This window comes from Malaclemys terrapin, chromosome 23 (genome assembly GCF_027887155.1).
Source record: "Malaclemys terrapin pileata isolate rMalTer1 chromosome 23, rMalTer1.hap1, whole genome shotgun sequence".
In the NCBI taxonomy this organism is placed as follows: Eukaryota; Metazoa; Chordata; order Testudines; family Emydidae; genus Malaclemys; species Malaclemys terrapin.
Window position 1 is genome coordinate 12,015,487 of NC_071527.1, and position 9,217 is coordinate 12,024,703.

A 9,217-nucleotide genomic window follows, 5' to 3' on the forward strand; every position below is an offset into this window, starting at 1 on the left:
CCACTGGCTAGAACCGGCTGTGATTTCTGAGCTGAGTCTCTGGGTCATCAGGTCAGCGGTCGCTGGGGTGTCCATCCTCCAGGCCATCGGCTGGGGTCCCAAGTTCCCTCTCCGGTCTTCTGTAACAACAAACTCCCTCTCCCCTCACCTCGTTAAACCAGTAACACCCAGGGGCACTGAGTCCCACTCCCTCTGCATGCAAACCATTGGAAAAACCACAAAAATATAAGAAAATCCCCCATTTCGTCACAGTGGGGATCCTGGAAGAGTGGTTAGAAACCCCAGAGAGGCACTGAACTGAGGTCTTCTTCCATCTCTGCAGAGAAAGGGTAAGGGAGGAAGCCCCCACATCATGGTTACAGTGGACATGCAGGAAGCCCAAATTTCTCTGAAAGAAGAAATCAGGCCTCTGAGCAATTGAAACAGATTCTTCAAACAGTTTAGTAGGAAATGTGTGCACAGTAAATCCAAAATCTGGAGCTGGGTTATTTACATATGACCTTGTTTGGGAGATACTTGGCGAGCACCTGAAAAAGAAATGTGAAGAGTCATGAGTATTTGTCCAGTGCCCCTTAATACACATAAACAGAGTGGAGAATACTAGGGAATACCAATCTGATAACATGGACCGGGAATAAGCTGCTGGATACGGTATAGAAAGCAAACACCAACACAGGAAACACTACAAGATTAGGGGAACCCATATTACTTAATATAGTCGCTCTTGAATGAGCGGAATGTGTCAATTCAGCAGGGGTCTCTATTGATTTCCTTCCAATATTCAACTGTTACAGGAACATTATCTCCCCATTGAGAGCTATAAGCAATAACATCCCAGACTCCCTCTGCCTTTCGCCCTCCTCTGCTAACTGCTGCCTGGTGAATCCCCACAGGCCCTGAACCCTGGGGACAGTAAACTGGAGAACGAGGTGGTGATGGAGACTAGAAGCCTGACCATTCAGTGACCTTTTTCTATGAGGTGGAGGATCATAGTAGCTAACTTTGGAGGATGAGTTCTATCTGCTGAGCGCCTTCTCTGAAGGGCAGAGCATCCTTATCTCCCAATAACATCAGTGGGAGTTTGAGAACACTCAGCAACTCATAGGATTGGGCAATACAAATATAAAGGCCTTGGGTGGCTAAAGTTAAGCACTAAAATCTGCAGTTAGATGCCTAAATACTCATTATAGCCACCTGCAGAGGTGCTGATTAAATCTCTATCAGCATTGTGGTGTTTAAAATAGATATTTGAAAAACAAGGGGAATGATGTTTATAGGTATATTTGTCCTTTGGTTGACATCAGACAACTTTATGCCAGGTGACTGGATTTTCCAAACCTGGATACCTAAACTTTGACTCCTAACAATCACATGTAGGTGCAGAAATAGGGGTGGGGTCAGTTGTAAAATCACCTTTTTGCTGCCCTATGTTGCAGTGGAGCAGGACAAAGTAGCCATAAAGCTGCCCTAAGAGGTAGCTAGGAATTCCCCAGCATGTGCAAATCCCTAACACAGAGAACTAGCATATATAGTGTACTGCCAGTGTAGCTGGCTGAATGTCACCATCTCCTAGCTTCCCACCCAAGTATATGGGGTGTGAGCTGGAAACAGAAGATGGCACACCCAGTGTGCGTTGCGCTACAGCAATCTCCAGTGCAGCAATGGCTGTTTCAAGACAGCATAATTTAGAACAACCCAGAGTCTAGCTCTCACTTACTCTCACTCATGCTCGTCACCCCAATCGGGGTATGGGCCGCCAACCACAGATCTCCAGAGTCCTCTGTCCTGGGCCATTTGCTCTAGCTGGTTCCAGGTATAGCCCGTTTTTATGCTATCAGCCTGAAGGTTGCGTCGCCAGGTGTTTCTTGGATGGCCTCTTTTCCGCTTGCCTTGGGGGTTCCACCGCAATGCCTGTCTAGTGATGTTGGTTGGCTGTTTGCGTAGTGTGTCTCCTATCCAGTCCCACCTTCTCCTTCTAATTTCTTCATCTGCTGGAAGTTGACAGGTGCTCTCCAAGAGGTAGATGTTGCTGATGGTGTCTGGCCAGCGGATCTGGAGAATCCTTCTAAGGCAACTATTTATGAAGGTCTGGATCTTCCTGGTGGCTGTTTTAGTTGTCCTCCAGGTTTAAGCTCCATACAATAAAACTGATTTCACGTTGGAGTTGAACAGTCTAATCTTTGTTGCCAAAAAGACAGCTCTCTGGAGCTTCAGATGTTCTTGAGCTGTAAGAAAGCTGTTCTTGCCTTACTGATCCTTGCTTTGATGTCTGCATCCGTGCCACCCTGTTGGTCGATGATGCTGCCTAGGTAGGTGGAGGACTGCACTTCTTCCAGAGGACTTCCATTCAGTGTGACTGGGTCATTACTGATGGAGTTAATCTTGAGGATCTTGGTCTTGTCCTTGTGGATGTTGAGGCCAACCTGTGATGACGTGGCTGCCACTACATTGGTCTTCTCTTGCATCTGCTGTTTGCTATGCGCAAGGAGTGCAAGGTCGTCAGCAAAGTCCAGGTCATCAAGCTGGGTCCACATCGTCCACTGGATTCCATTCCTGCGCTCATAAGTGGATGTCTTCATAATCCAATCAATGACAAGGAGAAAGAGAAATGGTGACAACAAGCATCCTTGTCTAACTCCAGTTCGCACCTGGAAGCTGTTTGTAAGCTGCCCTCCATGGATCACTCTACAGTGTATGCCGTCATATAAGTTCTTAATCAAGTTGACCACCTTTGCTGGGATGCCATAGTGCCGAAGGAGCTTCCAGAGAGTCTCTCGATCCACGCTATCGAATGCTTTCTCATAGTCAACAAAGTTGATGTACAATGAGGAGTTCCACTCCATAGACTGCTCAACTATGATGCGGAGTCTAGAGCTCAGGTGTATTTCCGGATCTGGGCCGGTACTTGGCTGTTACTACAGTAATGACCCCTGAGCAAACAGTATAATGTACATGCTTATCACTGAGCTTGTCCAGAGGCTACAAGTCCATCAGAATGGCTAGATGTCCTGATGTGTGATAAAAACGCTTTGAGTGATAAAAATCAACCCAGGCTACTTTACAGGGCCTCATCCTTCTTTCACTTACAGCATCTGAGCAGTAGTACAACGGCTAATACTGCCCAGTATTATAGTTGCCTCACTCTTCTTCCAATTTTGAGTGAGTAGTATAAGGGCCCTACTGTCAATCAAATATTAACCCCACACCTTGACCCAATAAGCCCTGCTCTCCGGTCACTGGAAGTCCCACCCCATGGGGGGGTATTACTTCTGGGGTCAAGGCGGACACATGACCGGAAGCAAGGTGTGTCATGTGACCCCTCTAAGAACTCCTCCCACTGTTCTCTACCAATCAGGAGGGGTTTCAGCCACTGGGGACCACCCCGAGAGGAGATTTGACAATTGGGGGGAATTCTGGGGTGGGGTGACCAGTCCAGAAGTGGTTCATGTGACCCTTCTAAGAACTCCTCCCAACACTCTCTACCAATCGCGATGGGTTTCGGCTGCAGAGGATTGCCCCAAAAGGAGATCTGACCAAAATAGGGCAGGTTCTGGGATGAGGTGAACCACCCAGAAGAGGGTCATGTGACCCATCTAAGAACTCCTTCCAATGCCCTCTGCCAATCAGAATGCAGCACCATCACCCCATAAGTCCCGGCGCTGGGCAGAGGAGGCCATCTCTTACCAAGAAGACATGTTTTAGAAATTATGGCAAGGCTGAGAGGAAACATGGGAGTCCTTTACCACCCCCGTGAGAACTTTGGACTTTGTTTTAGCTCTGAGGACCTTTGGACTTGTGTGGAGAAAGCGCTACAGCAGCGACAATTCCGAAGAGGATGAGTGAGCAGCCGAGGGGATTCCTTTGGCCCAGCCATTGATGAATATGCCAGAAGCCGAACCCGAAGCCCAACCGCTCATGAGACACCCCGATGAGCATGGTGGCCTCTCGTCATCCATCACCCTGAAGGAGGAAGGTGATCATGGCTTTGGGGAGTCACCGGTGGACAAGGTGAATGGAAAAGATGTCACACAGGTAAATGAATGATTAAGAAGTGACGGTCAATGATGGGGTGTAATGGGGTTAGGAACCTGGGGTTGTGTAAATCTAAAACCAAGCAGTGGGAACTTACACTTGTTTCTTGTCTGAAAATCTCTCGACAGCTCGACGATGCCTTTCTAGAGGTCTGGAGGCCCTGGTCAGCATTGCATCAAGCAGCGAAGATGAACCCTGAAGATGATGGCTATGAGGAGTTTAGGAGGCAGCTTGGGCTATAACTCACTGAGCCAGTGCCACGTCGTGAGCGTGAAAAAGTTATGCGGACTATTGTACGCGTTGCTGTTTATGCCATTCTTAATCACTGTCTTAGGGAAAAGCTTTTTGAAGCTTGTGAGGGCTGTGTCATAGATGCGCCAGCCCAACGGCACCATGACCGTGTGACTTGGACTTCAATGAATGTAAACTGCAAACTCCGGGGCCTGTGTGCTGAGCTGTGTTTGGAAAGCTTATTGAACACTATTATTGCCATAGGTTATGCTATGCAATGTCTGTGCCTAACCCAAGAACAGTTAGCGCAAGGGGTGACCTTGATAAATGCTGTGCAATTCAGTGGAGACCCTGGCCACATTTTAAAGAAATGCCCAAACTGGAAGATGCCTGCTTACAGCGTTATATTGACCGTCTGGTCCGCACTAAAAGTGACAGAGTCCTGCTTAAGAAAAAGACTATTTGTAAGAAATCTAAAAGGATTAAGTTAGAGAATGGTGAGGGGACAAACAGGCAATATAAAACTTGGTAGCTGTAAATTTAAAAAAATCTATTGAAAAGGGCTTTGTGACTATCTGTGTTTCTGTTAGAAGGTCTCTGGCCCTTAAGTGAGCTAAAAGTTTTGATGGAACATCTTGGTTTGTTTTCAAGGAGCGGTATGTCTTTTCAATTTAAAAAAAATGGTTTGTGAGAACCTAGCTCTTGTGTCTTTGTGTAAAAGAGACCCATTTACAGCAAAAAGCTGAAATGTATGTTGTGGGAAGGGAAAAAATCCTAAAAATGTGTTCCTGAAGTTCTTTTCCACAACTCACCACCAGATGTCAGGGCAGAGCTCATCCTGACTCTGCTTACACCAGTCAAACAAACAGAGATGGTTCAGACATGTGTTTGAGTACAATAGAGTTGACTCATCTTGTTGAACTGAATAGTTTTAATCACACCCCTACTGAATAGCGAAGGTAATTATGATTACATACCCATGTTGCCATAGGGATAAATTTGATTGGGGTGCACCCATAGTAAGGGAGGTGGGTAGGCAAGTTCTGATTAATATGAAATGAAATAAAACCTCAGGAATTCGCAGATGCTATTGGACAGTTAAAATGTCCCAGGAGTTGGCAGAACTCTATTGGACAGTTTAAATATGACCCCAGGAGTTGTTTGAATGCTATGGGTCACTCTTTCTAGCAATTCAATGCCATTAAATGTTTAAAATAATATATTTACCAAAAACAAAAAAACAACCCACACACAAGCATCTAACCCAAAACTGAAATGTTTCAAGGGTTCACAAACCTTCACCATGCTTTAGAACAAGCATTTGCTCTAAAGACAATCAAACATTTAAAAGCTCTGGGTGCTTATTATGGTTGTGATACAACCATTTTATTTCAAACCCCCACCCCAAACTTTAAGCATGAAAGAAACATGTTTAAAAAAACAAGCCCCAAAGACATGTCTTGATATCTGCAAAGGGTCCCCACTTGGGAATGGGGCAGTTACACTAAGGATTGGGGATTTACTGTTTAATACTGTAAGAAGGCCCTACAGAAAAATGTATTTTAACTAAACGGAAAAAAATGTAGCCAAAAGCAGCTCAGTTGTGCAGACAGCTTAATTCCCCCACCCTAGATCACAAAAGGGAATGTTAGGGAGGGGGCCTAAAGTCCTTAAATATCTATTATTCCAGAGTTGTAGCAATCAAATCAACCTGTTAGCTACTATTTTGAAGTCTGTTTGAAAGAAAGGGTTAGGATGGTATAAAAACCTCAGGTATTTTGGAGACTGTCTTTTTCAACAGAAACTCTCTTGAACAGCTGCTGGACAGCAAGAGGAGGTATGCTCCCTGTTTTTAACTCTGAAAATATATATTATATAATATCAGTCCTTGGCCATGTTGTCTTAGTAAATAATGATGCCTATGTTTATTGCAGTGTGATCTGTTTAGCATGGAACCAGTAACTTTAAATTGCATTTCATCACCAGGCCAAGGTAAAAACCATTTTAACTGTAGTTTTGCTTAATAACTTCAGGTATTACACAGGTTGTATAGGGATTTGGGGGTAATACTAACAAACATTTTTGCTTGTTCTTTAATCCAAAGGCCCAAACACACATGGGCGGGGGGAAACAGAACAAGTATGTGCCTGCAACACTTTATCCTGTAGTAGAAGGTAACTTTCTGCAATTGGCTTTTAAATGCATGTGGATTTATTGAACAGTATTTTGTTGCAAACTGTGTTTTAAACTGTGTGTGTGTGTGCATGCGTGTGCGTGTGTAAAACATAGGTGGGTTTTTTTAAGTATATGGCTGCAAACTGATGGTAATGGTGTGTTTCAAACTAAGAGGGTGGTTTTTTTTCCTGTGTAAAATGGTTTTAAACTGGATTTTAAAAGTTGATTTTAAAAGCAGTTTGGTTTTTATTTTGCAAAATGAGGTGTATTAGAAAAAAATGTGGGTTTGTTGTTTTTTGTTTTAAAGTGGTAGAAATAAACTCAAAACTCTTGTTTGTTGTACAGCCTGAAATGGATTGTTTTGTTTTAAAGCTATGACTTTTTAAATAGAAAAACACCCAAATAAATATTTTCACAAACCTGCAGCACGCGCTATAGGAGTTGTGAACGTGCACAAAAAAGTATGATGGTTCATTCAGAAAACTGATGGACGCAGTATCCTCGGGAGTTCTATAAGAACGGTATTCTAAAAACATTTGGGAAAAATATGACGCTTCGTTCAGAATACTGGTGAACGCTGTATCTTCAGGGGGCCTAAAAGGAAGGAGGGCTGGAAACCACATCAAAAATGCAAAAGCTTTGGCGGGAGACTTTTTGAAAAATACTTCAATTTTTCCAAAGGGTGGCTCTGAGCAGGCGTGACTAGTCATGGAAAGGGGCCTGGGTAAAAGGGGCACCCTCAAGGCTACACATCAGCTCGGGTGTAAACAAAAGGGGGGACAGCGCTGGGTGGACAAACAAATGGCTGCCAAAAAGTTCCAGGCCAGGATCGCTGTAAAAATTTTAAAAAGGGCTAAAGAAGTAATGAGGGGGAAAAAACAAAAAGAGATGCCCCCTACTGGAGGCTCTCAAACTGGCTTGTCAGAAAATGGGGAGGTGGAATCAGACTCTCACGCAGAGTCTGGTTTAGAATATTCCCCAGAGGGCTCTCTAGATGGGTCCCCATCTACTCCCGATGACCCTCACGGAGGCACCTCGGAGTCTGACTCTCAAATAGCATCTGATGTAGAAAGAAGCCACTGATGGTCCCATAGAGGAACCCCCAAGTAACCCTGAAAATGCAGAGGTGTATATGGAGAGAGTGAGATGTTGGCAACATGAATTACCTAGATTTGGGGGGGGGGAGGGTCGGTATATTGTGCAGAATTTCATTTTGTCAATCTTGAGCGAATAAATTCAGCTCAGCAGGTTGTTGAAGCCATACACAGGGGAATACACTTAGTGCTCGATGACGTTAATGGTAGGGTAGGCCCTGATGATTATGTTCAGCTATGTTTAGAGAGCCGTAATTTAACTAACCCTTTGTTTTTGGTCTGAAGAACTAGAGATGAGCTTTCTGCTGAGGGTTTCTTAAATCAGACCTCAAAGCTGCTACAGAGCAATAGAGAGTTGCATGTTGATGGGACATTGCGCCTCATTGTGACTGTTGTAAAAACCAGGCATTCATAGAGTATCCTCAGTAGTCAAATCATCCATAAAAAGAGACAATGTTCAGTAGACCTGACTTACACGGGTACCAATCTGTGTTTTGCAGGTGGGCTCTTGGCCTTCATGTCCGACCATAAACCTAGGGATGTGGAATTGTTAGCCAGGGGCGAGAAAGCTGCATGAGAAACTGGGGTGGTCAGATCAAAAAAAATTATGCTCAGTGACGCAGCAATGTTTGAGCAGCATTTAGGAGTCAACATACAGGTGGTGCAGTATGCGGCGAAAGGTGGATGGGGCTTTTTTAAAACGGGGGCCCAGTGTGCCCCAAGACTTATTTCATCCTGTTGCATGATGAGCATTACTATGGGTTTCTGGAAGCGAAAAAGTTGTTTGGAGCGAAAAATTATTGTGAGTTTTGCCACACGGTGTACAGTCACGACCACTCTTGCAGGTATCGTTGCCACCTCTGCCTGAGCGTAACATGCTCAGACAGCGTGGGCATGCAGCTGAGGTGTCCTAGCTGTAGACTATATTGTCAGTCAAAAGAGTGTTTGGACAGACACATCGACTGTGCATCAAAAAAACTAGTCAAATGCCTGTCTAAAACTTTGTGTGATAAGTGTCAGTCTTACGTGGACAAGCGGCACAGGTATAAAGGGAGGCGCTGTAAGTAGTGTCAGGCTTTGATCGCTGGTGATGTAGAAGTCACCTCTGTTTTATGGACAGCCTTAGAAAGCCTGAATCCTCAGAAAAGTATATTTTTTATGATTTTGAATAGATGGAGGAGACTGGGTTGCACACTCCCAATTACATTTTCACTATGTCCCTAAAGCCGGAAAAGTCCTGGGAATTTAAGGAAATGAGTGTCTTTCTATGGTTGTTAAGACCTTTATTGGCAAAGAGTTCCAGGACTACAGATTCCTAGCGCACAATTCCAAAGGTTACGATGCGTACTTCATCGTTAGACAGTTACTGAAGGAAAAGATGTGCCTAGAACTGATCACTCAGGGTAGTAAACTAATGTGTGTGGAAATTAAGGCCCTGGGCATTCGTTTTATAGACTCTCTTCAAACTTCTTGCCCATGAAGCTTAGCAAGCTCCCGCAGGCGATGGGGTTTGAAGGGTGCAAAGGGTATTTTCCACATTTTTTTAAACACTTGAGAAAATCAAAATTAAGTGGGGCCTATGCCCGGTGTGGAGCACTATGGTGTAGAAAGCATGATGCCCAGGGAAAAAGAGTTTCTCGACTGATATTGGGACCACAGGTATGAGATGTTTGACTTGTAGCAAG